Source organism: Ursus americanus, chromosome 9, assembly GCF_024610735.1.
Source record: "Ursus americanus isolate L20-20 chromosome 9, mUrsAme1.1.p, whole genome shotgun sequence".
NCBI classification, from domain to species: domain Eukaryota; kingdom Metazoa; phylum Chordata; class Mammalia; order Carnivora; family Ursidae; genus Ursus; species Ursus americanus.
In genome coordinates, this window is record NC_142135.1 from 16,929,620 (window position 1) to 16,957,291 (window position 27,672).

Below are 27,672 nucleotides of genomic sequence, written 5' to 3' on the forward strand. Positions count from 1 at the left end.
CCCAACACTGCACCTTAATCCAGGGCCATGCCCCACGTGTAGAATAAGAATAGGGCTAATGTTTATTGGGCACTTACTATGCACTGGCCCAGGGCCAGTTGCTGGACAGGAGTTAATTCCCTGACTCCTCACAGCCACCCTATGTGGTAGGTGTTATCACGATCCCACTATCAGCCGAGAAGACAGAGTATATAAGGTCAGCAACTTGCCTACGGCCCCGCAGCTAGTGGAAGAGGCGGGGTTTGAACCTGGGCCGACCGACTCCAGGGGCCCTGCTCCTCTTAACTAGACATCACCTCCCTGGATGCCTCCCCATCGCTCTTCCTTCCAGTCATTTGACAATCACTTACTGAGCACCTACTATGTGCCAGGTCCTGTGAATCAAAGATACAGCCCTTGCCCTCAAAGGCCCACTCCTGCTTAAAGATTTGCCAAGAAAGCATCAAGTCCTGGCTCAAAGGTATTGCTCAACCCTCCCCTCCCATTCCTTGTCTCCCCAACCCCCCCAACCCCCCCCCCACCCAGCCCCTCACATCACTCAGGTCACAGCTGAACAGACAGCCTATGCACAACAACTGCCAAACTAAATTCTCATCCGTGTTGTCAGTTTCTTAAAGAAAACCCCATCTCTGGCCTCCCACGGCACCCTGCCCTCAGGGGCCCTTGATAAATATTTACAGCTGCAGCTGACCCAGGCCCAGGGGAAGAAGACCCGGTCACAAAGCACAAAGGAAGCCTGGGGGCTCATTACTTCGACCTTCCCATTCACAGTGGGTGTCCCTTCTGTGCAAATTCCCCACCTGGGTCTGGGGTGCCATTCTTCTCACGCCAGCTTGAGTTTGTGGTACCGGTCTTGCCAAAGGGCCCCGACCCCCTCAGGAAGCCACCGTCACCGTCCTCCCACAGTGGGGGACTGGGGGAATCCTGCCACAGTGTTCCCCATGCCTTTTTTTTCTGGTCTGTGTGGCCTGGATCAAAGCTCTCGATGGTAGGACTAGCTGGTTAATCTTTTGGTGGTTGGTGCAGGGGACAGGGCTCCCCGGAGCCTCTAATCAAAACCGCCACCATACGTGGGGAGTTGCCCACCCCATCATGTACGTGAGGTGCCGTGAGGTGTGTGTCTGTCCGACGGTAGCTCGGGTACACCAGAGGCCAACGGACGACAACAGGTCTCAGGAAGTCCCGAGGGTCATCTCCTCCACCAACTTCCGAGCAGTTTTGCAGCAGAACCCCGTCAAACAGGCAGAGCTGAGAGCGCGTGCGCTCACAAGCCCCCACCCCTCGTCCTACTACCCCTGCGGGTTCCAGATCAGGGGAACAGAGTCTGTAAGACACTACCCTGGTCAAAACCGCTCCTTCCTTCAACGGAAGCTTTCTTCGATGCTTCTGCAAACTGCACTTGGACTCTTCCAGTGACAGGGAACTCCCTACTTCTAGCAGGTGCCTATTGCACCTCGGCATGCCTTCTTTTGTTAGGAATTCATCCTTAGGCCGATTCTGCCCATTCTTCAATGACAGCCCTTTAAATGTGCAAACATGGCTTTCTCACCTCTCATTGGTCAGGTCTCCTCAGGGCTAGGGGTTATGAACTGGTGCGAACCAGGCAGTTCCCTCTCTGCTCTAGGAATATCTCCCTGACCCTGGACACAGCTCCAAGCACAGGCCCTCTGGGTGGTGCATCTGAGCGGAGAACGGAAGCCCAGGCGGCAGACTTGGTTCACTTCTAGGGAGGGATGGGCGGGGCCCCCGTGAACTCCAAGGGACTCACACCTGGATTCTCAGCACTGCGCCATTTCCAGGTGCACCTGGACGGAAACAGATCTCCAGCTGCGAAAGCCAGCCGCCCCCTTGGCCAGGCTCCGGGTCTGGCTGCCCCACGCCCCCTACTCATCCCCTTTCCCTTCTTGAAATCCAGCTGAGGCCCAGCCTCCGCCCAACACAGTGTCACTCACCAGTCCCGGATTGCTTACATCCTGGGAATCTTGGTACACGTCGACTCCAAGAGCAGTCAGTGTGTCGAGACCTGCAAAGAAGAGAAACTCAATATTAAAAGCAGGGCAGAGCAACTGGGCATCCAACGGTCTTTCCAGGCAGCCCGGAGGCACCGGGAGACTGGGACGGAGACACAGGACTGGAAAGGGAATGGGAAGGACTGGGAAGGACGAGCTGCTCATTACACCGACCTCAAAACCTCTGGGCTTTGTGGTGATGCTGAGAAGGGTGGGGGGAGGGGAGAGACCCTCACCCTGGGTGAGTCAGCAGCTGGCTGAGAAGCAGGCCTTTCAGGAGAGGGAAACCAAAAGCAGGAGCAGATGGGGCGGGGTGGGGAGGTGTCTCCTGCCCCTCACTCCGGCTCTCCTTGAGTCTTTGGAGTCTGCTCCTAGCAGCGGCGGGCCGTGTGTGGTTCCATTTTGCCGAGGGTGAGGGGAAAAGCCCTGTGCGCAGGCCTCAAGTCAAAAAGATACTGCAGTCCTTAAAACAAAAGCCCCAAATGCGTATTTATATCCTGGGAGACTCCTGCCAAGCGAACCCTGTGTGTGCTTTGAAAATTCCTCAGGAGAGCTGTAGCCGGAGGAATAAGGCGTGTGCCCGGCTCAGAGGCTGCGTTCCCAGCATGGCAAGTTGAGGCCTGAGCTCTAGAGGTTTCTGCAGCGGGCAGAGGCCCACCTGCAGCGCACGTGTGCGCGTGGAGCAGCGTGCTGATGAGCCGCGGAGGCCGCGCTCCTCGCTCCCCACACCCAGCCTGCCTCTGAAGCAAAACCTGTTTTTTCTTGTTTCCCTAAGAATTCGGAGGTGAGCACAGGGTTCTCTATTCATCTATGCCTGTTTGCAAAGAAGAACCTTTTGACTGGAGGGGGGCGGGGGGAAGACTCTTCAGGGCAATAGTTTCTGTGGACATGTTACCACGCACCGGGCACTGTATACACCTGCTCGGTATTCTTGTTCTTCAAAGGGAAGCTCGCATCACCTGGGAGCTTGCTGGAAGAACAGCGTCTCAGGCCCCACCCAACACTACGGAGTCAGAACCTGCTTCCCAACCAGCTTCTCGGGTGATTCCTGGGCTCACTAAAGTCTGCAAAGTTCTCCTTCTCGGTCTTGGAAGGAATAGTAATATTCATCCATAACCATGGAAGGAAGGAAGGAAGTCGTAGCCCATCCTCCAGGTGAGGAAAACAAGCTCAAGAAGCCACAACTTGGCTATTGTGGTCTTACTGCCAGTAAGTGGTCGAGCTGATCCAAGCCCCTGTTTGTGTGATTCCCAAGTCAGTGTTCCTTTCCACGGCATGATCTCGGGGGAGCAGAATGGGGGGCTGAAGGGGTCGGCAGGCCCGGCTTGGTGGGAGGGCTGAGGGAAGGGCAGTGGGCCAGCGGTGGCTGGATGACCTCAGGCTCCACAGCGAGAGGGTCCTGGGTGTCCTGGAGAACACTCAGGGAGGGAGGTGTCGCACATGGCAGGCTGGTTCCCCTCCTCCCCGCTTTTGTGAGGGCCTGCAAAAATTTTCCAGCTAAAGGGTCTGGGCCTCCTTCCTGCAGGAGAATTCAAGCTTCTACATTAATCTCAGTGATTAATTTATGCCGATTCCAGGGAGTTTAGCTCTCTGGCCCCTTGTACTGAGAACTAACCATCCAGCAGAAGAGGTACCCAGGGGACCATTGAACCTTAGTATCCCAGACACTGACGTGCAGGAAGGCCAATACTCTGTAAAGTCCTTTAGAGTTTAGAAAGAGCTTTTCATCCATTAGCTAATCGCTCCTTAAAAGAACTTGGGGAGTGTCACCAGTGCTATTTTGCAGTTGAGGAAAATGAGGCACAGAGAAGTTAAGTGATTTTCCTGAGGTCACACAGCTTTCGGGCAGGTTGGAGTTGAGGTCCTCTGACAGCTCAGCTGCTCTTGGTGGGGAGACAGATCACGTCACGGGTTTATGGTGCTCTCACTTAGTTTCGCCCAACTCCATATGGCTTTGCTCTACACTCTGCTCACAGAATGCGTTTACGGAATAGACTCATGGGCCAAGAGGAAGATGGTCCACAACCCACACAGGGGGTGTGATGGTTACCTTTCTCCATGGAAACTGGCCAGCCGGCATGCTTGGTTTATCAGTTACATGTTACAAGACAGATCATTCCTTCTATTGCTTCCGTAAGGCACATGAGCTCACATAAGGTAGACAGGGGAGTGATGTCAGTAAAATCTGGAGGTCGCAGTGGTTCACAGGCAAAGGTTCCCAGCACATTAATGTTTTGCTCCAAGTGATGGCAGCTGGATGCAACACCCGGGCTCCCGGCTGTCCGGACGCCCACCTGGGCCATCCTCCTCCTTTCGGCTCAGTGTGGCCACGTGCTCTGTCTTAGCAACTCCTGTCGCTCAGTTCTCTCGGAGGATCTTTGTGCAAAGGCCATGCGCGAGCCCATCCATCTCTGCTACTCTCTGGCAAAGGCTGCAGCTGCCCTTCCTCCTGGAACTTCTGACACAGGCATCTGTCCCCTTCTGCCTTCCCAGGCTGGACCCAGTAGCCCCTCCCATCAGGTCCCCCTCTTCCTTTGTAAAATATAGCCCATGCAGTGACTCAGGCCCTAGGTTAGCGATGTATTTTTTTATTTCAAAATTTAGCATGCGCTTTGAACTGCGTTTGTATGATCTCTATGATTGTGCTTTATTACAGAGTTGCATGGGTTGTGAGCACCCTGCTGTCCCCCAATGGCCCCCCAGAGCGCTGTGATTTTTGACTTTTTTGGAATGCAAGGTTTTACAGGAATGCATACATCATTTTACAGCAGAAATGCCTTCGTAATGTAGTTGCATTAGAGGTACTAGTATCTACTTATTATACATTGAATGTGTTACTACTAAATCCTGACTATATTAAACATTTGATTAATAGTCCTTTATTGAGTGCCCGTATATACCTGATTCTGTGCTAAGCACCAGATAGACATAAAGAAAGAAGACCCGGTCCTTACCTTTAGGAAACTCACAGTATAAAAAGGAGGAAGAGAAATACTAGTCTGAGTTTGAGAAAGGACCGTGTGTGCAGAGAATAGAGACCACACTCCTTACTGCAGGGCTTCCAAAGCCCTGCGAGGCCCAGCCCCTGCTCATCTCGCCCTGCCTCACCTTGCCCCCTGTATTCTGGGCTCGCTGACGGACTGCTCAACTTCTTGAATCCACCATGCTCTGGGCAGCCCCATGGTTCTCCTTAATCCCTTTCCTTCAATGCTCTGTCCTTCCCCTTCCCCTAAGTAACCCCAACCCCCCCTATAGGACCGAGGGAGGCAACACACAGAATACTTAGAATCCTGTCAGCAGGTCCGTTAGCTGCTGTTATTACTGATGGTATTTCCTATTATCCTTCAGCCGGCGGGGTGCTTCTTGAGCAGAAGGAAGCAGAACGACTTGCAATGCACTGTGCATTGCACAGTGAACAATTCTCAGAGCTGGGGGAGGCTCAGTGAGTCGGTCCTGTTTCCCCTGTTTATCGTCGGACCCAGCGCTGTACCATCGCCCACAGGACCCCTGGGCCTAACCAGCACGGGCGAGAGCACTGGCCTTGGAGACAGGACTTCCGAGTCTGGGTCTCACACGCTTGTTCGGTGCCTGCACGCCCATCACTCCTCTCCTCAGGACCTCGGCTGCCTTACCAGCCAAGTCGGGCTCTAACAGAACCTCCTCCTTGGGCGGCGTGGGGGCCCCAACGCCCTGGTGCCAAACACCGTTCCTGCACGTGGAAAACGGCAGCTCTCGTGGTGAGCGCTGGAAACGGACTAAAGGACCTTCCGATGTCCTTCAAGCGCTACCTGTGCACACGCTTCCAGTCTTCCTGGCTCAGGACTCCTTTCACCACAAAGTGCCGGTCATATGGAGCAAAATCCCAATAAGGAAAAATTCCCCTCCAGCTCCCCCCTCTCCCCTTGTGGCCTACTTTAAGCCTACTGGATTGCTAGACACCTGAAGGGGGGGAAAGGGAAAAGCTACTTGAACAGTTTGTAGGAGAAAAAACACCCCCACCCCCACCCCGCCACGGTCACTCCCACTAACACAATTTATTCCATTCCATGTCTTCATTCAGCAAACATTTAGCAGATGAGTAAGAAACTCCAGGTCTGGTGAACAGGTCACTATGTCCTGCGGTGATGGCCTCATATTGAGGAGAGGGTGAGGAACCCATGGAATACGGGGCGGGGGAGGGGGCTCTGGCCGGGGCCAGTCCAGACTGGCCACAAGAGGAAGGCCGAGTAAAAAAAAGGTGGGAAGCTACAACCCCTTCTGCGTCGTCATCATTCTGCAAGCTGGAGCTGCAGCCTTAGGTTGCCTGTCTTTGCTCCAGAAATGTTTCATGAACCCTGGACACCAGCAACCGCGTTTAATTCAAAAGAGCATACTAATGAGTGACTGACACAACGGCCTGAGTGCTCGCTCTGGGCCAGGCACTGAGCCGAGCCCTCCACGTGTCTTCTCTCTCTCCCACAGCAAATCTGAGGAGCATGCATCCATGCACCCATTTTACAGATGGAAACCTGAATCTTCGAGCCATTGGATACACTGCCCCAAGTCACAAGTGTCCAAAGTCCAGCCCTGGGGTGTGAAGTCTGGCTGGACCAGATACAGTCTTTCCATTTTCTCCCTGACACTGCCTCTTAACCTTTGGATCCATGGCTGGAATTGCTGGCAAACTGGGCCATCTCTCTTCCAACCCCAATCTTCCAACCCAACTCTTCTACTAAGACACAGGAGTACGGAGGATGCCGAGTTCGTAACCTCCCCAAGGTGTGTGGGCGCAGCTTGACGTCTTGAACAGCACACTGAATTCTACTCTAGAATTGATCTGTTATTTGTTTCCAAATATTTCCTCTTCAAGACGTCAGCAATATGGGCCCTCCAGGAAGAGGTGCCCAGCCCTGGGCAGGGCAGGGTCTGTTTTGCTCACTGCTGTCTGGGGAGATAAGGTGAGCCCTTGCAGCTGGGTTGGAGATGGAAACTTCGATGATATTATTGTACCAACCAAAGCACACGGCAATGGTGGCAAGCTCACCAGCAGGGCCACACGGGAATACAGCAGAGGAGGGCAGATCTGAAAGGCAAAGAAAGAAGGAAGAAGAAAAAGCTGGAGAAGGGTGTGTGTGTGTGGGGGGGGGTCCCTGCTGGATACAGATACTGGAAGCTGGCCGGAGTGGCCGTAGGCAAGCAGGCCAGAGAAAGAGCAAGGGCCAGACCTTTCAGAGACTTGCAGGTGTTTTAAGATGTCAGGTCCTTCTACCTGTGAGTGATGGGAACTCGCCAAAGAGCTGGGTTCTCCATGTCTGCAGGTCCTGGCACATGGCAGCTCTCAAAAGTAGTTGTTGAGTGGACAGTGGAGTTCTGTTGACTCCCGGCCCCCTTCACATCCTCCAGCAGGCTGAGAGGCATCCCTGGGACCCTGCCATCTTTACAAAGGCCAAGCACAGGGCAATGTGACTGTGTAGGGAAGAGTTGTCCCCAGGCACCTGGCTTGAGCCTCCTTCTATCAGACCTCGGGGGAACCCTGGCTCCAGTGGCTGCTGGCAGATGTCTGGGGATGAATACACCTTTGATTACAGCTCCTGTTTCAGAGGGAAAAACACAGCTCCCTGGAGATTGGGATGCTATGAAAATGAGCCCTTGCAAAAGAGAGGAAAGTGAGCTGGAAACACAAGCCCTCTGGGCGGGTGGTGGTTTCTTTATTTAAAATAAACAACAACAGCAAAGAGGATCAGCCTGGATGAGAAGCAGCTTCTGGATAATCCCTAACGGGCAGGACTTAAAAGCAAGTGGCAGAAGGTGCTCGAAGAGACTGGTCTGCAGGAAGGCTGTACGGGGTTCCAATACGCAGACGTGGTCTCCCAGAACGGGATGTCTGCCTTCCCCCTGGTGGGAAACCCAGCTCCTGTGGACATTAATTTAACCCGAATAGGGAGACTGACAGATCCAGTTTAGAATATGCTTTCTAACATTAATGAGTTTTGTGTCCACAGACAAAATATTTTGTTGTCTGGGCCTTAGTTTTGTCATCCATAAAATGGGTACAGTGGGGATTAGATGATATTATAAATGTAGGGTGCTGGGGCTTGAACCCACAGGTCTAAATACAATTCTTCCATTTTCTCCCACACTGCCTCTTGAACTTAAAGACCGGTTTCTTCCCCTCCTATCATGATTATCTGGTACATCATAGGTGCTTAATAAATGCTGGTTCCACCTTCCTTCCTTCCCCCACCACATTTAGCACAAATCTGGGTATCCAGGAGGTGCCTAATAAAGCCATCCAAATTAGACCCTCCTCTGTGCAACACAGTGGCTGACAATACACAAGGGAAAGGCAGCGAGCTGTGTTTTTTCCTCCACTGCATCCTGTTTTGAGCCCTTTATTAAATTCTTAAGTATTACTTGCCTTCAGGGTCAAAATAAAATTTCCACAGATTTCCACTTTGCACTCATAAATGATTCTCGCTAAACTCTTTTTCTTTTTAAATTTTTTTATGTGTGTGTGAGAGAGCATAAATGTACTGACTCATAGCTGGAAAAACTCTCCCTAACACATTCCAAATTTGTCGAGTCACATGAATTGAATAAAAGCGCTTCACGTAGCTGCTAGTCCCAGGCTGGCGAGCAGTTCCACCAGCTCTGGGGGCCCATCCCTCCCTCCCGGCTCCCACTCCAGGGGCCCAGGGAGCTTCTACAGCGGGCATCGATTACCTGATGCAGGTTCAACGAATGCAAGGATTAAAAAGGATTTAGCACCTACTTCAAGCCAAACTCAAATCTGCAAGGCAGTGTCACATGTATTCCAAACCATCAAATACAAATTTGCATACAGGATCGCAGAAATTCAACAACTTCATTTATTGACTCAAATCTGTGCTGGGCACTCTATCAAGCACTTTCCACGCGTGACTAGTTTAATCTTCACGGCCACCCCTGATTGGTGGGGTGATTACAATGAGCCTCCTTTTACAAGAGAGGAAACTGAGGTACAAGAGTGTGAGCACCTTGCCCAAGGTCTTGCAGCGTGCAGATGGCGGAGCTAAGATTCAACCCACTGCAGCTCCAGAACAGATGCTCTCACACACCCCGCCATTCATTCTGAAAGAACCCTCTGCAATGAAGAAAGAAAACTCCATTTATTCCACAATTATCTATCCGACACTTAGAATACAAACACTGCACCAGATGTCGATGGGAGGCTGTTGGTAGGCAATTTGGTTACTGATTTCAGTGAGTTTGGAATTGCATAGAGGAGCTATGATGTATGCACAAATAATTACGACCAAAGTGAGAATGCCAACAGCAGGGTTGTAAAGTGGGACGGGTGGGGAAGGCTTGGTAAGGTGATAACCCTGGCTGGAGGGATCCAGAAGGGCTTCCTGGGGGAGGTGTTATTTAGCTGGACTGAAGGACGTGTAGGATTCAGTCAGGAGGTGGGTGGACGAGGTCCTGCCTGCTTAATACCAGCGAGTATACACAGGTGGCCGATGGCCTTGGGAGAGCCCATCCTGGTTCTGATTTGGGACCTACCACCCCCAGGTGGGAACATCTTTCTTGGGGTGGCTGAACCTCTGTCTGGCAGGCTGGAAGCACAGGCAGAAAGAACAGAGGGAAAGAGGCGTCCAGGACGAGAAGATGGGGTAGAGAAGGCGGGGAGAATGGAGAAAGGGTGGAGGGGTGCAGGTCTGGCCAGAGCAGGAGCTCCAGGCCTGCCTTCAATGGGATTGGCTCTGAGCAAGCCCCTTGCTCCTGGGCTTCAGTTTCTTTTATCAATAGGGAGCAAAATGCAGGAAGTGCCCGAATATTCCAGCTGGGCGGAACCTTGGAGAGCTCCCAATTTATCCCATTACTCTGCAGACGAGAGAACTGAGGGCCAGAGACGCTGTGCTCCTGGAAGTCTTTGGATTTGGATCCAAGTTGGTGGGATGAGGACTCAGGGGGCCCTCTCCCAGTATAGATGCTCTTCCCACACCCACACGAGGGGCATGCTGTGGGAGGGGAGACAGAGACCCCCAGATGGGCCTCAGCGACTCTCTCAGGCTCTGACTCCCCCAGGGGCCCTGGAAGGCTCAGCTGCGGACCCTGCCAGGCACAGCCCAGGCCGCCAGCCTGGGCCCAGCCCCCGGCACATCCTCCTCTCTCAGCTGTGGCTGGCACCCCTCCTCGGAGAGCCCCTCCCCCGACACTCAGGAAGTTTCCAGGAAACCATGACCAGTTCTCTGCGGCCACGGTTTTCTCTGACAAGATGTGCATCTGGTTGTGACTCACAAAGCTGGATTTCCGCCCAGGGCCTTACATCTTGAGTGGGGAGCTCATTCTCTCGAACTGACCACCTGCCCAGCCGGCTGTGACAATGGAGGCCGCTGCTGCCCTTGTCAGCCCACACAGAGGTCATCCAAACGGCACCTTGGGCATTTCTCTCAGACCTGGCTCTGGCCCGGGTGGTCTTCGAGGGTCCCTTGGATGTCAGGCTCTTCAACCAAACTCCCCCTCCTCTGCAATGCCGGCCGCCCTCCCTCCCCACACATCCTCCTCCTCGCTCCTCCCTGCGCCAGCAGGCCCTCCTGACCACGCCAGCCTTCGCTGAGCTGCACTCCTCTGAAGGCCCAGTTTAGCGGGGCACTGCACCCTGGAAGGCTGGGCAGAGGCCCTGTGTCCCCACAAGGGAGGTGGCCCTGAGGGTGGGGCCACCCGCGAGAGTAAGCACAATGATCGCCCGAGTGTCAACAGCTCCTGCAGACACGGCGCCAGCCCACCGTCGGGCCCCTGCAACTCAGACTGGAGTCTCTGTGTGGCCAACAGCTTCCTGACAAAGTCGCCTCCCCAGGGAGGGCTTTCTTCCCCTGCAGCCCTTCGCCTGCCACCTGTTTTCTTTCCTTAAACCCCCGCCCTCTTCGCAAATGACTGATAACCTATGTTATCTGATCACAGATTCACTGGTTTGCTATCCGGCTCTTCCAGGAAGCCCAAGGACGAGGGATCCGCTCATCCTGGATTCCCAGCCCCCAGCAGAAGGCCCGGAACAGAGTACGTGCTCAGTAAATGTTCCTCGCATGTGCCTGCGGGTGCTGTCAGGCACGGTGGCTATGCATTAATCTCCCTAATCCTCACACAAGCGCTGTGTCGTTGTGTCATGTCCCCCTTTTTACAGTCAGGAAACTGAGGCTTGGAGGCCTGAGTAGGCTGTCCGAGGCCACTTAGAGAATAAGTACCAGCGTGAGTTTCAAACTTGAATTTCTCTGATATGAAAGCCCATGCTTTTGACCACTGGACTCTGCTGCTTGCCTTCAGTGTTTCCAGAATTCCCATAGTAAGGACACAGGAAATACTTGTGGAGCAAATGATCTGGAATGCTATGTGTTAGCGACTGAATGTTTACACCCCCTCCCCCCACATTCATATACTGAAGCCCTAACCCTAACCCCCCCGTATGACGGTCTCTGGAGATGGGAGCTCTAAGGGAGGTGCAATGAGGTCATCACGATGGGGCCCCGGTCCCATGGAATTCGTGTCCTTGCAGGAAGAGACACCGGAGAGCTTGCTGTCTCTTTCCATGTACGTGTGCTGAGGAGAGGCCATGTGAGGACACAGCGAGGAGCGGCTGTCTGCAAGTGAGGAACGGAGTCCTCACCAGACGCAGAATTGGCTGGAACCTTCATCTTGGACTTCCAGCCTCCAGGACTGTGAGAAAAAAAATTTCTGTTGCCTAAGCCACCTGTTCTGGGTCATGGCAGCCTGAGAAGGTAAATTCTTTCTCCCTTCCTTCCCTCCCCCTCCCTCAGTAAGCACCCCTTAGTAAAGCACAAGAATCCTGAGGGCTCCCCAGAGTCTCATACTGGTGGCTGGTGGTTTGGACAGCCACAAAGTTGCTGTGTTGGGCTGGCGTGGTGTTCTAAAAAACAATGAGGAATCAGAATGCCCTTTAGCGGGGCACACACTCTCCTCTCCTTCCATAACATACTATTCCCTGCTGTCCTGTGTCCCTCGGATCCACGGGCTGTGTTAGGTGCCCGTGACACCATACGAACTGTGCTAGAATGGAGAGAGGGACAGAGGGATGCTTGGGTGGGGAGAAGGGTGTGGAAGATGGTGGGTCTGCAGGAAGAAGGCTGCATGAAGAAGCTGCTTTGGCCTGCTCTCTGAAGGATGGGTGGGAGGGAGCGTGAATTCCAGGGAAGGGAGCAGAGGGGTGAGGTCCAGAGGAAGGGCATGGCCTGAGCAGGGAGTCGCAGGTGGCTGAGAGTGGCTGCCAGTGAAGTTAGTGGAGCTAGTGTGTGGGATGGAGGGGCAGAGGCAGGAGTTCAGGGGGGCCCTCCACACCACACCAAGGAGATTGGACGTTGCCCTGTCCAGGAGGCATGACCAGGAGTCCTCCGAGGCTTCAGCCAGGGAGGGGACCTCAGACAACCTGTGTTAAGCCATATAGAGGCTGGGTTTACCACTTCTTGGCTGTGGGATGATATGTAAGCGTCAGCTTGGGGCGGTGTGGCCTCGGGCACCTCATCTGTAAAATGGGCATCATAATGGGGTATTGTGGGGGGAGGGGGAAACAAAATGTGAAAGCCCCTAGCACGGTTCCTGACTCACCAAGGGCGCTCAACGAAAGATAGCATCTTTACGACGGTATTTATTACTAATCTGGTGATGGCAATGGTGTAGGAGGCGGCTGGGAGCCATCAAAGGTATTTACTGGGATGATTACAGTAAAGTAGGAAAAACCCCGAGGAAGGACCCAGGAAACACTTGTAGGAGGCAGGAGGAGGGAAATGTGACCTTGAGATCAGCTTTCACAACCTGTCTCTGTTTCCTCATCTGTAAAATGGGACTCTCCCTCCCTGTCCACACAGGGTTTCTGTGTGAATAAAACAAGAGAAGGGATGTGAGGCTGCTTGGAAGTTACCGCCAGGAGACCATAAGGGTTTCCTTTTCCTTTTCCCATACCGAGGGGAAGGACGTCTGGGGAGAGAGTGGGGATACGCACCTGTGGGCCCTTATTTCTGCAAACCATCAAGGCCAGAAAAGTAGCAGATGCTGGGACCGAGAGATGCAAGCAAGGAGCCTGCATCATGGGCCTGGCCTTGTGACCTCCTCGGCTCAGCCCTGCTTCTTCCCTGTTCACCTGAGCCTTCTGCACGCACGTCAATGACTCCAAACGACTACCAGAGTCTCAGCCCCAAAAGCATCACTTATTCAAGCTGGAAAGAGGACTGAATGCTTTCCCCACAATGTCCAGCTGAAGCTGAGTCATGAAAGAGAGCTGCTCAAATCTCAGCCTCAGGAGACAGACAACCTGAGTTCACATCCAGGCTCTGCCTTTTATGAGCTGTGTGACTTTGGCTAAGCTACTGAACATCTCTGTGTCTCTGTGACTAGGATTAACTGGGGTTATTAAGAGTGCTTACTCCCAAGAGTGGTTTGGGCAATTAAATGAGTCAATAAGGATAAAGCTTGGCATGTGCCTAGCATCTGGGAGGAGGGCCACTATTACTAGTAAGGCCACAGGGTACTTGAGGAGTAGAGTTGGAAATGCACTCTTTGCCCAACCCCACACCAAGATATTTGATTCTAATCAAGATGCCACATTTACGGAAGGCAGGAAAACAGACTGACGTGTTTCAGAATAAATGACACATTCATGTGTGCCCCATTTCTGGAACATTCCAGGCCACCAAAATCTGACAGTAGCGGAACAGAGCGACGGTACTTCATAGACACCCTTCTCACCACCTCACCTACTATCACCCAGGTAGGTAGCACAAATAGTTCTCAAAATTTAAAAAATTAAACAAGAAGGCAACCAAAGCGATGCAGCGCCATCTGCTCGGTGAGGACTGGGCTACTGTCCTTCTGGTACTTCCAACGTGGCACGTTTCCACTCCCAAAGGTCTTTCACCTAGTCCGGCATTTCTGCCTCATGGTAGATGGTGATGCAGAAAGTGGGTTCTGGAGTAAGACTCGTGAGCTCCTGCTGCTACCACTCACCGGTGGGGTTGCTAGGGCGCTTTTATTTACTCTCTCTGCACCTCTGTCAAGTAAGGATATGGCCACACCGCTGTCCCTGGTCGTTGGGAGACACGAGGTCATGCACGCCAAGGCAGAGCCCAGCCCACAATAATCCCCTCATCTGGGAAACGTTGAGTATGCGCCTCACATGTGCTGGGGCTGGGACTGGGCGGGGACCACACTCCCTCCTTTCACGGAGTTGCGTGTAATGGGGGAAAGCAGACAATTCAACAAGCAGATCTGCGCGCAATGCCAAGCACAGGTGTGCTTTACAGAAAAGACAGGGTCAGGGACTGAAGATGCACAGCAGTGCTAGTTTAGCTATGACCCTATGGGGTCAGGGAAGACCCTGGGAGGGAGCGTCTTTTCGGCAGAACCGGAAGGAGACCAGGGAGAAAACCACAGACAGCTGGGAGAGCGTGTTCTAGGCTGAGCGAGCAAGTGCGTGTGTGTGTTGTGTTTCAGGCTGAGCCAGGAAGCCAGGTGGCAGAGGGCAGGTGCTCGTGCGGGGCCTTGTGGGTTCCCATAAGGACTCTGGCTTCTGCTCTGAGTGGGACAGGGGAACGAGTGGAGGGCCGGGGACAAGCGACTGATACAATCTGACCTCTGGTTTGGAAAAGCAGCTGTGGGGAGAGTCGACAGTTGTGGGGTGTGTGCAGGAAGTGGAGGAAGGGCAGTGGGCAAGAGATGACGCTGGGAGGACAGCCAACAGGACGGCAACGGTCCACTCGAGAGGCGATGGGGCTTGAACTGGGGGACGGTGGTGGAGGTGGCAAGAAGCAGCACCACCCAAGTGGCCGCGAGCAGGTGCCATTCACATCCACCGAAACGGGAAGGGCGCCCGTTGGAAGGTGCAATATGGTGCTCCCTGAAGGCCACGTGGCTCAGTGAGGACTGCTCCCGGGAGCAAACCGGGAGCGTCTGCTGTGTGCTGGGCACTGGTTGAAGGACTTCAGTCATTCACAGTGGGTTGAACTGTACCCCTCCAAACAACATATCCGTGTCCTTGTGCCCAGAATCTGTGAACATGGCCTTATTTGGAAAGAGTCTTTGCAGGTGTAATTAAGGGTCTCAAGATGAGATTATCCTGGATTATCCCCAGATGGGCCTTAATCCACTGACAAGTGTCTTCATGAGACACCCAGAGAGAGACACACAGACAGAAGAGAAGGTGATAAGAAGACGGAGCCAGAGCATGGAGTGATGCAGCCACAAGGAATGCCAATGGCCTCTAGACGCTGGAAGAAGCAAGGAAAAAATTTCTCCTAGAGCCTCCAGAGGGAGCATGGCCTTGCTGACACTTGCTTCATGAGCTCCAGGACTCTGAGAGATGAAACTTGTGTTGTGTGAAACCGCCAAATTTGTGGTCATCTGTTACAGCAACCACAGAAAACTAATACAAGGAAAACCAGGCACAGAGAAGTGAAGTAACTTGCCCAGAGTCACACAGCAAGGGAGCAGCAGAGCTGGAAATGTCCGGCTCCAGAGCTGCTCACTCAGAAGGTAGGTATGGTTAACCCTGTGTCTCCAGGGAGCCCTGAGGACATGCCGAGGAGCAGAGCTGGTGGACAGCAGCGCAGGGCTCCCTGGGCCCCTAGCAGGGACGCCAGAAGCCTTTCCCACTCACGATCCCCACCTCTCCACTTCGAAAACCCCAGAAAGGCCCTCGGCCAGCCACTCTACTGCTTCTTGGCAGCCAGCACCTGGACCCGAGGCTTTGCTGGGAATTCTACCCAACCTGGGGATTTCGGTTTCCAGCTGCTGGGTCCCCACGCGAGCAGCCACGAAGAGACCCCAGTGGGGTAGCCACCTCAGTAAACACATTTCAGTGGTGCCTCAGGATTCCTAACAATCCCTCAGGCACTGCGGCCGGTCTGGGCTTCTAAACCGCCTCCTCTTTCCGTGATATGCACACTGAAAATCTCTTGGCTCCAGTCCCACCCCGGCCGCGAGGACAAGGATGGAGAGAGGAGAGGGCTGGGGGCAGGGTGGGCAGGCCGCTCCCGAGGCCTCCGCCAGCCCGCTCAAATCGGCCTCTGAAGAAACAGAGATTGTCCATTTCCTCTCCCTCTGATGCCCAGGAAAATATTTTACTGGACAAAAAAACAAATATTGGGGATCCAGGGAAAACATCCTCCCAACCTCCACCCTCCCCTCCTTGCCTCGTCAAATTTTCATCATTTTAACAGAGATCGGCAGTGGGGCCTGTGAACAGACAGGGCCTGTGAACAGAGCCCACGTCTCTTCCCACACAAAACCGTGTTGTTAGAACACTTAATGAGGAGAGGTCAGTTAATTTTGGGGGTGGGGTGGGAATCGGGGCAGGGGGAGGTGCTCTCTTCATGAAGAATAAAATAATTAAATTCAGGTCAGTGGAGGGAGTCACTGGCCTGAAACAAATTTGGGGTTATGTCTGCTTCAAAGCAGGACTGTCTTTTCGGGGGTGGCTAGTTCTGCAGCCCCCCCAGGCACACATGTACGCAAATGAAATGACACACACTTTGGCTGGGGGATCATGAGCTTTTACCCAAAGGCTCACTCATTTGTTCACTCCTCTTGGCGGACAAATTTTAACCACACTCACAGAACTGACTCAGCCCAAAGTGAACCTTTGTTTCCACAAGGTCCCCGTGGCAGACCTTTTATATTTAGCTCAGTGATGTGACCCTTGCTTGAGACACATTTGGAAGCCCTTTCTGGAGCTGTCTTCACTGTCAGGTTAGCAGGCAAAAAGTAAACGGGGCACATTATCGTATAATTGGCCCTTATTCGCAACACCTGCTCCCCCTGCAACTGTATTTCTAAGGGGAGTCACCTTCCTGGTTCCACAGATGGGACAGGTGGAACCACCTTCAAAGGATTTGCCAACATCAAGGCTAAGAATGTGGTGGGGGGATATTCGGGGGGCCTGGGATGTTCTGAGCCATGGTGCTACTTTTGGAACAGAGGGGAGCTCCCCAAGGGGGTGACTTGGATGAGCCCACCACCCCTTTGCAGAGGTGGGTTTTAGGGATGATGACTGTGGTTATTTTTTGGAAGTCAGTTGTCTAATGTCATGACACCTGCTCTGGGCTTGGCACTGGGCCAGGAACATGGGGCAAGGAGACTCACAAGGTACAAGACAAGGCCTCTGTCTCCACCTACCCAACGGGGGAGCCAAGACTTACAGGTGAGGAGTCCCCCGGGGGCCGATGAGGTCATGTGCCTTTCCACGGTGCCCACAATGGCTCCACCGCAGAGGCCCACTGGAGAAGAGTGCCAGGGGGGTGGAGGCCAGGGAAGGAGGTGCTGGAGTTGGGGCTTGAGCTCTACGTCAGAGGATGGGGAGGAGTGAAAGATGATGGGCAGAGGGGAGGGCACCTGAGGCAAAGGCAGCGGGGAGACGACAGGCTCTGAGCTGTCCCGGATGGTGCGCTCTCCCACCTCAGGTAGAAGACGGACTTGCGAGGGAGAGGTGTGGCAAGTGCTGGCTGACGAAAGGGAAAAGTTCACGGGGACCTGGTCCTGGCGTCAGCCCCTCCATGCAACTGAACATCACTTTGGAACACAGACCCCTTTAGAGGGCAGCATCTAAGAATCTCGCGGGCATACACGCCCAGGAGCCCGTCCTGCTACTGAGTGTACACATGGCAGCCTCACGGTGCCGCGGTCTCTCGATCTAGAAACGAATCGTAAGAAGAACAACAGCTAATGTTCATGTGCCAGGCCCTGTTCTGAATGCCTTAACTCTTTTTAAAAATATTTTATTTATTTATTTGAGAGAGAGAGAGGAGAGAGAGAGAGGATGAGAGAGGATAGGGCCAGAGGGAGAGAGAGAAGCAGACTCTCCAATGAGCAGGGAGCCCGATGCGGGGCTCGATCCCAGGACCCTGGGATCACAACCTGAGCCGAAGGCAGATGCTTCACTGACTGAGTCACCCAGGAGCCCCTGCCTTAACTCTCAGTTTAATACTACTATTATTATAATTTACATGCTCTTAGGTACCGCATTCCCTGGCTTCTCAAACAGAGCCCAACACACCATGTACCTTATCTCAGAGATTTTCTTGAGGCTAAAAAAAAAAAGAGGTCTTTTAATTAAATGGAAGGCTACAAAAGTTTGTTATTGTTGTTGATGTTATTATAATTTTACTAGGCTTCCTCTATTCAGTAAGCCACCACAGGGTAAAGGTTATTTAAGGCCTGAGTACAACATCAAAAAAAAAAAAAAAAAAAGAATCACTTTCAAATGTTAGCTGAGGAAAGATCCCGTGGAGATTGGCAAACGAAAAAGTTACCGAACGCCTGAAACGTTAGAAGGTAGGACATTGGGGTTTTTTGTTTGTTTCTTGTATCAGGCCCAATGTTCTGAGAAGGGGTCATGAATGGCTCCCTGGTTCCCTGGCGGCAGAAGGAACACAGCGCCTTGCCAGGGGCAGCATTCTTCACAGACAGGCTGCTGGGGATGGGCCTGAGCTCACCCTGCTCACTGAAAGCATTTATTCAACACCAGGAGCAAGTGAATGTGACCAGCTCTTTGCCATCAGAGGACCGAGTGTTTGGGGAAATAGATCCTCCTTCCCAAACTAAACGCAAACGGATCTCCTGATTCCCCTCCCTCAAGCTCCGAAACCTGTTCCTCTGTGGATGCCCCATCATCAACCACCCGCCAACCTGCCAAGGAGTTGGGCACCATCTTTGATTCTCCCCTCCCCACCAGCATCCATGTTTAGTCCACTGTCAGCCTGGCTGGTGACCTCCACATCTCCAACCCATCCGCTCTCTTTCTCTTCGGGAACGCCACCTCTCTCGCCTGAACTCCCACAGCCACCTTCTGAGTGATCTCCCTCTTTTCACTTTTGCTCTTTCTCCCCTCACTGAGAGATCTTCTAGAAGTGTGCAGATTGCAACCCTCTCCTGTTTTGACCTTCGAAGGCCTTCCTCTGAACTCAGGACAATCCACATTCCTTTACCAGGTCCCACAAGGCCCCGTGGGATGTGGCTGCTATCTTTTGTTCTCCCATGGTGGCTCTCCTCCAGAGACCCCACTTCCTCGCCTGCGGAATGGGTGACCTGCCATGTACCTTCCAAGCCGGTTGGGAGACCACCAGATGTGGGGATTATAAAAACGTGCTTTGTAAACTTGAAAGTGCAGCATCATGTAACCTCTCTCCCATGGACAATTGGGCTTTTGTGTTTTCACTCCTGTTTTCATGGTTTCCAATTCCGTTGTATCAGTATCTTTTCATTGTTTGGAATTTTATATCCTTTTCAGGTAGAAGGAGATTTATGCACACAGGTAGTACTGAAAGCTGCCACGAGAGCATCTCGGTGCTCTGAAGATAACAGCTCAGCTATGGAGTGCTTAACACTTGGACAATATTTGTTCTTCCCTGGGTAGAAAATTAGAGTTTTAACTATGCAGCCAGATTGCTGGAGGCCTAGGGAGATCTCATTTAAATGATAAACCAGTCAATTCCCTTATGAAGATGATAACAGCCGTCACATGATCTTCAGCATCCCTCCAACATGGGTCATAGTGGCAGATAAAGTTTATTGAGCTGCTACTTAGTATCCGTTCCCAGATGAAGCACTTTTTATGCTCACATCAATGTTAAGGGCTCTTATTATCACCCAGATGAGGAAGCCGAAGCTCAGGGAGGGAAAGTAACTTGCCCAAGGTCACACTGCTAGTGAGAAACAGAGTTCTGATCCTCTGACTGTTTTTTGTTTTTTTTAGAGAGAGAGAGAGAGAGAGGGTGTAGTGCAAGTTGGGGGGAGGGGCAGAGGGAGAGAGAATTTCAAGCAGATTCTGTGCTGAGCGTGGAGCCCGACGCGGGGCTCAATCCCACAACTGCCAGCTCATGACCTGAGCAGAAAGCAAGAGCCCGATGCTTAGCCGATGGAGCCATCCAGGAACACCCCTCTGGCTGTTTTAATAGCCCATGTTCTTCGGTTTCACTCTGTGTGTGTTTGGGGGCAACAGGACCAGGAATGTGTGTATTTGTGGGAGGGGAACAGGGATAAGAGGAGGCTGGGGGCTTTGGGCAAGTACAAGGCCACAAGCTCACAGATGCAAAGGAGATTGGGCAGAAGTTCTCCTTAGCTTTAAGCTTCACTCCTTTGCATCTTACAAATTAACCTGTCAAGTTAGATAATGCCCAGGAGATTTCCCCGGGATCAGACAAAAAGGGTGTAATTCTCTCCTGTGAAGAGCACTCGTTGCGTTTTTGCTATTTAGACTGAGGAATGTGTCTGTGAGAGAGAGACAGACAGACAGAGACACACACACAACGAAAACGAGAGTCCCCATCACCAAGCCTTGTTTCAGAAGCTCAAGAAGTTGTTCTGGCCAGAGACTGCCAGTCTTCCTTCTGCTTCCCTTCTGACTTCACTCACCATTCGCAGAACAATCGCACAGAAGGAGACAGCAACCATGACCAGAGCCTGCTTCCCTCCCAGGCCTGCTCTCCTGCCCAGAAAGTGCTCATAACCCCTGGGCCTCGTTTTCTCATTAGTAAAGTAAGACATCTCTATTTCTAGAACCCCTTCCAGCTCTCAGATGGGAGGGATGCTCTCATATCCACCATCTCTTTTCTTTCACCACCCCTCGGAAGAGATGGGCAGGTCAGAGCGGCCGCACGAAGCTGGGAGAAGGTGGCATGGTTCAGCGACAGATCTTGGACTGGAGCTGTTACTTTCGATGCCAACTCCTATGTCAGCGGACTCCACCAAGCTGGCTACGAGGGTGCACGTCCATCCTCCAGAAACAGAAAGGATAAAACTCTGAAGCCACGGCGAGGAGGCCTCTGCCACCCTGAAGGATCAGCGTCTGAAAGCAGTTCCTTCTTTCCTGCCCTACTTCCTTCCTTTTCTCCGTAGAGAGAAGAGCACAGGTAGGAGAAGTAGGAGATATTACAGGAAAGGCACTAACGGCTTGGATAACTTCCTGAGCTCCCTGCCAGATGTAAAAATAACTGGGAAAAAAACTCCAATAAACTACACACGCGAGCATGAACTGTGTGTGTGTGTGTGTGTGTGTGTGTGTGTGTGTGTGTGTGTGTGTGTTGATGACTGGTAACAATAGAGACCTCAGTCTGGAACAAGCCCTTATGGTCACTGTATTTCCTAATTACTCTGTCTTATATTTCTTCCCAACTCGGGGAACTTCCTATTAAACAGCAGATGAATGTCCCAAGTTAGGGGGAAAGAAACTCCCAGACGCATCACAGCTTAAGTCATGACACAACCTTCTCCATCTGTATCTGCTGAATGTTTCCTGGGATCCCGTGCCAACTGTCCTTTTCCAAGGTCCTCACAGGCAAACAGAACGCCAGCCAGGCCAGAACCCAGGCAGAATCCCACCAGGCTGGGGGGTTCTGCTGAGATCCAGCAGCTGACCCCCATTTTTACCCAGGGAGCTCTGAGAGCTACAGATGCAATGCCCCCCGGGGGACACGAGGGGCCCCCTAGAAGTGGGCTACATGATGAGAGGAGGGGCAGCTGTGCTGTCCCACGGGTGTGGGCCAAAGGCCACCGGCAGAAGTAATGAAACGCTCCTCCAGCCAGAAGTACCACCCCCAAGCTGCCTGGTGAACCCTCTCTGAACCTGGCTGGAGATTCCCATAATAGAATCACTCATGGTTGAGACAGTAGAGAGAGGCCCCCTGGGGTAAGGAAAGCGGCTGGAACACTGCTCTAGAAAGGCCTGGTCACACTGGTAGTACGTGCAATCTCAGATGAGCACTCAGTCTAATGGATCCTCGGATTCTGAATCCACAAATCCTGTATGATCGTGAGAAACACTGACTGTAGACATCTAGCATGGGGCCTGGCAGGTAGCAATGTCTCCGGGTGAACAGTGGCTGCGATTGTATTACCGAAATCACTTTGAAGGTCTCTGTTAAAAAAAAGCCCATGTGCTGACAGGGCTTCTCCATGAGTAAAGATTCCCTTGCTGGTTACTCTAGTTGGGCTCTCAGGGAATGAGTTAGGGCACTGGTTCTTAAAGTGTGGTTCCTGCAGCACCTGAGAATTTTGAACAAATTCTGGGGCTCAGTCATTTTATGACCCCCCCCCAAGTTTGAGGACTACCCAGCTTAGGCACGAATTATGAAATCTGGTTGATGATCAGAATTTCTTGGGGGTGGTTAGCAGAGAAATGCAGGTTCCCAGGCCCATCTCCCAGGGATCATCAGGTGCTGGGACGCAGCCCCGGGGTTCAGCATGTTAACACGCTCCCCGGGCGATTCCACTGAGCTACAGGTAGGAGAGAAGAAAGCACTCACCGGGACTGGAAGAAACCCCAGGCTGGGGATGGGGAGGGGAGGGGCTGGGGGCCGAGACAGAAGAAAGTAATGAACACCAATGTTCTGATCCCAGCTGTACAGGTTTATGAGATGGGATCTCCTACCACCTTCTCATTTTCCAACCAGGGATACTGAGTCTCAGAGAGAAGTAGCTATCCTAAATCCTTGCAACTCATGCTTGACAGAGCTGAGACCCATGCCAGGGGCCTCCCTTCAGAAGCCAGCGTCCTTTCTCCCGAGCCCCACGACACATGCTCCCGTGTTCACTTCCCGGCACTGTCTCCCTCTCAGTCAAGCACTGAATCCAGGCCCCTTTCCCGAGTGTTGACCAGAAGGGTGAGCTTCACGGCGGAGCTGGAATCAGACCTCAGATCTGAGCTCGAATCTAGGCTCAATCACTAAGTAGCTGAGCCACCAAGTCGCCCTCCCAAGGCCTCGGTTTCCACATCTCTAAGATGGGGAGAAATTCTGACCTCACCAAGCTGCTGAGCAAGTCAAGTAAAATCATACAGTTGAAGGTGCTTTCCAAGCTGTGAGCTGCCCCCACAAACACAGGGACTAAGAAGAAAGAAGGACACACACTGTGACCTCTTGCCTAGGAGCACTGTCCAGCAAACACACTCAGAGCAACCAGACAACACTGACGTGCTTCGCTCCACGCTAAGTGCAAGGCGACACCTTAGTGTCTTTGCTCAAAGCCTTCCTCCGCCGGGAATGCACTTCCCCAAACCTCGTATGTGCACAAATGCCCCTGTGATTCGCTTCACAGTCTGTGCCTGACCTTCCCCACCGGTGAGCCCCGGGGAAAGGCAGGAAGTGACGCTCACGCTCGTTCAGTTTTGTGGCCCCAGAATGTGTGAATCTCAAAGGTGTTCTCAGAAAGTGGTTGATGGAGGTAAGGAGGCTTCCTTGCGCCCATCACCCACCCACTGCCCGAGGTCCTCGGGCTCCTGCAGAGTGCGGTCTGTGAAGGCAGGAAGGGCGGAGAGCGGAACAGCAACCATCAGCCCCTGACCCCGAGGTGGCATCCATCGAAAGCCACTAAATGAAGAAAGTCACTAACCAACCAGGAGGCCCACGGCAAATGCTCAGGAACCTGAGCAAGGGTTTCTGGGGATCTGGTTCTTTCTTTCTCTGGTTTCTCCCTATTTTCCTGGTCTGGAGGATTAAAGGAGGCCTGCAGAGGGAACAGGGCCCTGCGGAGTGAAGAGCTCTAGAATTAGCACTGCCCCAGTGAGCTGTGTGACCTTGTGTAGTCACGTAGGTCATCCTGGCCTTGCTTTGCGCCCTTCGAAACGGAACTGGGTGAATGAGGGGCTACCGCGTTGTTTTCCCCTAAAGGACACAGCAAACAATACAGCCAAAGGGGGAACTGTCACTGGTCCGGCAAAGCAAAATGGGTTCAAAGCTGTCACGGCGTCCTAATGGTGGTCCTCCCACGGAATACTGACAGTAACAATGACATGAGAGACTCATCTTTATGGAGCCTGTGCTGGGCGCCAGGCACCGGACAGACACTTTTCATTCATAATGTCGTTCAATCCTCACAACGGCCCTTTCAGACAGATACTATCCTTAGTCCCATTTTACAGCTGGGAAAACTGATGCTCGAGGAAGTTAAAGCTGGGATCGTGGACTGGTGAGGGAGGGAGGCAGGGTCTGAACCCAGGCTGTCAGGAGTCCAGAGCCCACCTTCTTTCCCACTGTACCCTACTGAACCTGGACACTTGTTTCCACAGTTAGGAGAGACTGAAAAATCTAGAAGGGCCATTAAAATAACCAATCGTTTTGACTGACCACTGTTGGAGCATTCACAAATGCAAAGTCTATGCAGTTATCCCCAGTACAGGAAGCACATCTCAGGCGCTTGCTTTCAACAGAGAGGCAGAAGAGGCGCCCTGGAGGCAGCCCAGGCCTCAGAGCCGGACAGCCCGATCGCGGTCGCATGCTCAGGGCACCGGCCTCCTCAGCTGGGGTCGGCTAGCCGCTCTGCAGTCCACCTCCACATCTGTCAGGCAGGCGTGCCGGAACATTCCTGCCCGCTCCACCTCACAGGTCCGGCCCAGATTAGCAGAGTCCCGTCAATGTCTACCTTCTCCACATGCCAAATTTTAGAAGATTCTGTCTCTCCGACATTAATTAGTTCCTCCATTAACAAAATAATGAAACACTTGTATAACTGCTGGGGTTTCTGATCAAAACAAGGTGACCATTGTTGCTCAATTCCAGCCCAGAGAAAAACACAAAACACCCCGCCACCACACACACACACACACACACACACACACACACACACACACAGAGCCCCATGATATTTTTAGGCAGCCAGTGCCACCGTATCCTGGGTACTGTACAATTTCCACTGGTTTCTGGAAATAGTGACTCTCATTATGTGAACTTTTCGGAAAACACTGGCCTAAACAATTTCTGAGGTCTCTTTCAACCCCAAGTTCGTCAGTTCTACCAAATTGAGCTCGTCTGTACGTGCGCTTTGCTCAGTGTGCACGTGTCACTGCTGTCCTTACTTTGTTGGCTCTGTGCTGGAAGTGCGGAAGCGAGCAGGACCCCTCGGAGCCTGGGGAGGTCAGCTGAGGATACCCAATGGGCAGGCCTCTGCCACCCCACACCGAGGGCGGAAAACACATGGAACTTGTTGGGCCCGAGAGGCTGTACCAGCTAAAAATATAAACAAGTTCAAGGAGGGTTTAGATGAACTTGGGGCGGAGTGAGTGACAGGTGAGGGGGATTAGGTACGTGCAGGTTTTGTCCAGTGTTCTGTGTCCCGCGAGCAACCCAATGCTTGGCAGAGCCCGGATGGTCCCACTGACGGCAAAGCTGATGTTCTCGTGCCAGGAGATAAGAAAGGAAAACAAACAAGGAAAGAGGGCACAGGATAGTATCCTGCTTCAACATTTAACTTCTATTGTCAGGGGAAAAAAAATCCACTGTGAAAAAAGCCTGACCGATTTTCAGGGGAATGAGTTTGTTCCTCCCTGCGTTGCCCGGAGGTGTTGGGACAGTGGGGTTTCTGAGTGATTGCCTGCAGTGTGGTTCCTCCCTCCAGGTTGGGAGGCAAAAGCCAGCATCCAGGAATTCTCAATAAAAATATTCTCAATAAAGAGCAATATTTATTACTTAAAAAAAAAAGAAAAAAATCCATTGTAGAAAATACAGAAATCAAGGAAGAAAAATAATCATCTCTGATGCCATGTCTAAGGATTAACTGTGTGAACATTTGCTGTATTTCCATCTTTCTTTTTTTTTTTTAAGATTTTATTTATTTATTCGACAGAGATAGAGACAGCCAGCGAGAGAGGGAACACAGCAGGGGGAGTGGGAGAGGAAGAAGCAGGCTCCCAGCAGAGGAGCCTGATGTGGGGCTCGATCCCATAACGCCGGGATCACGCCCTGAGCCGAAGGCAGACGCTCAACCACTGTGCCACCCAGGCGCCCCGTATTTCCATCTTTTCATGGGTTTTTTTTTTAAAACAATATAGACAGTATTATACTGCATTCTTCATTTAACATTTAACACTTGAAAAAAATCACACTACTAAATAGACTTGTTGTATGGGTTTCTACACCTTATTTAACCATTAATTTATTTAACTGTTGAATTATTTTACCCTTCACCTCTTGCTGGATACTGCTTTCCTTTTCCCAATTTTCTGCCACGTAGATAATGCTGGGATGGACACACTGGTTACTTCTTTTTGGAGAAATGACAATAAATCTCAAAATCTCAATAGCGCAACATCTAATAAGTTTCTCAGGGCACCTGGCTGGCTCGGTGGGTGGAACATGTGACTCTTGATCTCGGGGTTGTGAGTTCGAGCCCCACGCTGGGTGTAGAGATTGCTTTAAAAATAAAATCTAAAAAAAAAAAAAAATGTTTCTCTTATGTGGACAAAGGGCACGGGAGGGATGCACATGGAATATTCGCCAGGGCTGCTCTGCGGCTCCCTACAGTGGAGGCTCGCAGCAGGAAGTGCCCGCTGGTGCCTTCCTCTCCTTCCATGCAGCTCTTGATTCCTGCTGAAGATTCTTCCCTGCGTCCCCGCAAACTGAACACTTGGAGAGCGACAGAGACAGCACAGCCAGCCACGGGGCTGAAGCACACCAGGACCCGACTCTGATTAGAGATGCAAATCTCTCAGCTGACAAATCCCAAACACCAGCCCATCAGAGCCCCCCACCGAGGGCCCCTCAGTTGGGTGGCCTCAGGCTTCCATTTTACCTGAAAGAGCTGAAAAGGAGTTGGCTGGGCCCTGGCTCGGTAATCTGAGAAGGGAAGGATCCGTCTGAAAAGGAATGGTGTCCCTGGTGTTTCAATTTTACCCAATAAGAGAAAGTCAGTCCCTTTCTTCCCAGCCTTAATGCCACTAAAAGCCATTAAGCACCGCCAGAGACAGGAGACATTTATCTGTTGGCAAGTGTGAATGCTGCATTCTGTACCTCCAACAGGGATGGAAATTAAGCTGTTTACTTGGTGGCCACCCCAAGGGACTGAAATGAAGCTCTAATGTGATGGCATTTCTGAAATGCGTTCTTTAAATCTCAAATTCTCCGTCCAGCATTCCCCACCTGGAAACCCATTCGGAACTTGCCAAAGTAATTTATCCGAATTACACTCTGACCAGCTCTGACCACCAAATGCAAATGAGGGGACGAGCAGGAGACCTCACTCAACTGGGTCTCATTTTGGAAAGGAGGGTGGGCCTCTGAAGGATGTTGGGGGGCAACAGGGCTAGCTTATTCGATAAGACCGGAGAGAGGTCCGGGACCCGGTGCTCGGGTGCATTTCCTTTGGATGCTCAGTCATGCTCAAAATTGAATGTGATCAAGTCCCTCCACATGGCAGATTCTCCCTGTCTGGAGCAGCGAACCCACGTCCTCAGCACCCACAGAGTTCCCCTTTACAATCTGTCGACGCCAGTCCTCCTTCCAAATGTACCTTCTATATGCAGAAAACCTGTCAAGATGAATGCCATCTGGGGTCATTTATTTTGTATCCTTTTGCCACTCTTAAAATTCAGAGCCCTCGACTCCTGGAGTTATTGCCCTGCGACTGCTGGCCCATGACTTTGCTTGTATGTTGGTTTTCCAACCCTACGTTCCTTAGCACTCAAAGGTGGAACCAGTCTTTAATGTTTGGTTCCTGTTATACTGAAAGTCTGTGTTCCCCTAAAATTTATATGATAAATCCTAACACCCAAGATGATGGTATTTGGGGGTGGGAACTTTGGGAGATGATTAGGTCATGAGAGTGAAGCTCTTATGAATGGGATTCATGTCCTTCTAAAAAAGAGCCCGCAGAGAGACCTCTCACCCTGTCTGCCATGTAGGACACAGCAAGGGGGCAGCCATCGTGACCCAGGAAG

At 52.1% G+C, this 27,672-nt stretch overlaps 1 protein-coding gene across 1 annotated transcript in view; it reads right to left on the reverse strand.

Moving 5' to 3' along the window:
* ZHX2 (zinc fingers and homeoboxes 2) overlaps window positions 1–27,672 on the reverse strand; it is a 152,185-nt gene that overhangs the window by 80,881 nt on the left and 43,632 nt on the right. The window contains exon 2 of the mRNA XM_045805719.2: window positions 1,953–2,023. The gene's annotated coding sequence lies outside the window, so the exon portion shown is untranslated. The remainder of the gene's footprint in view (window positions 1–1,952; window positions 2,024–27,672) is intronic.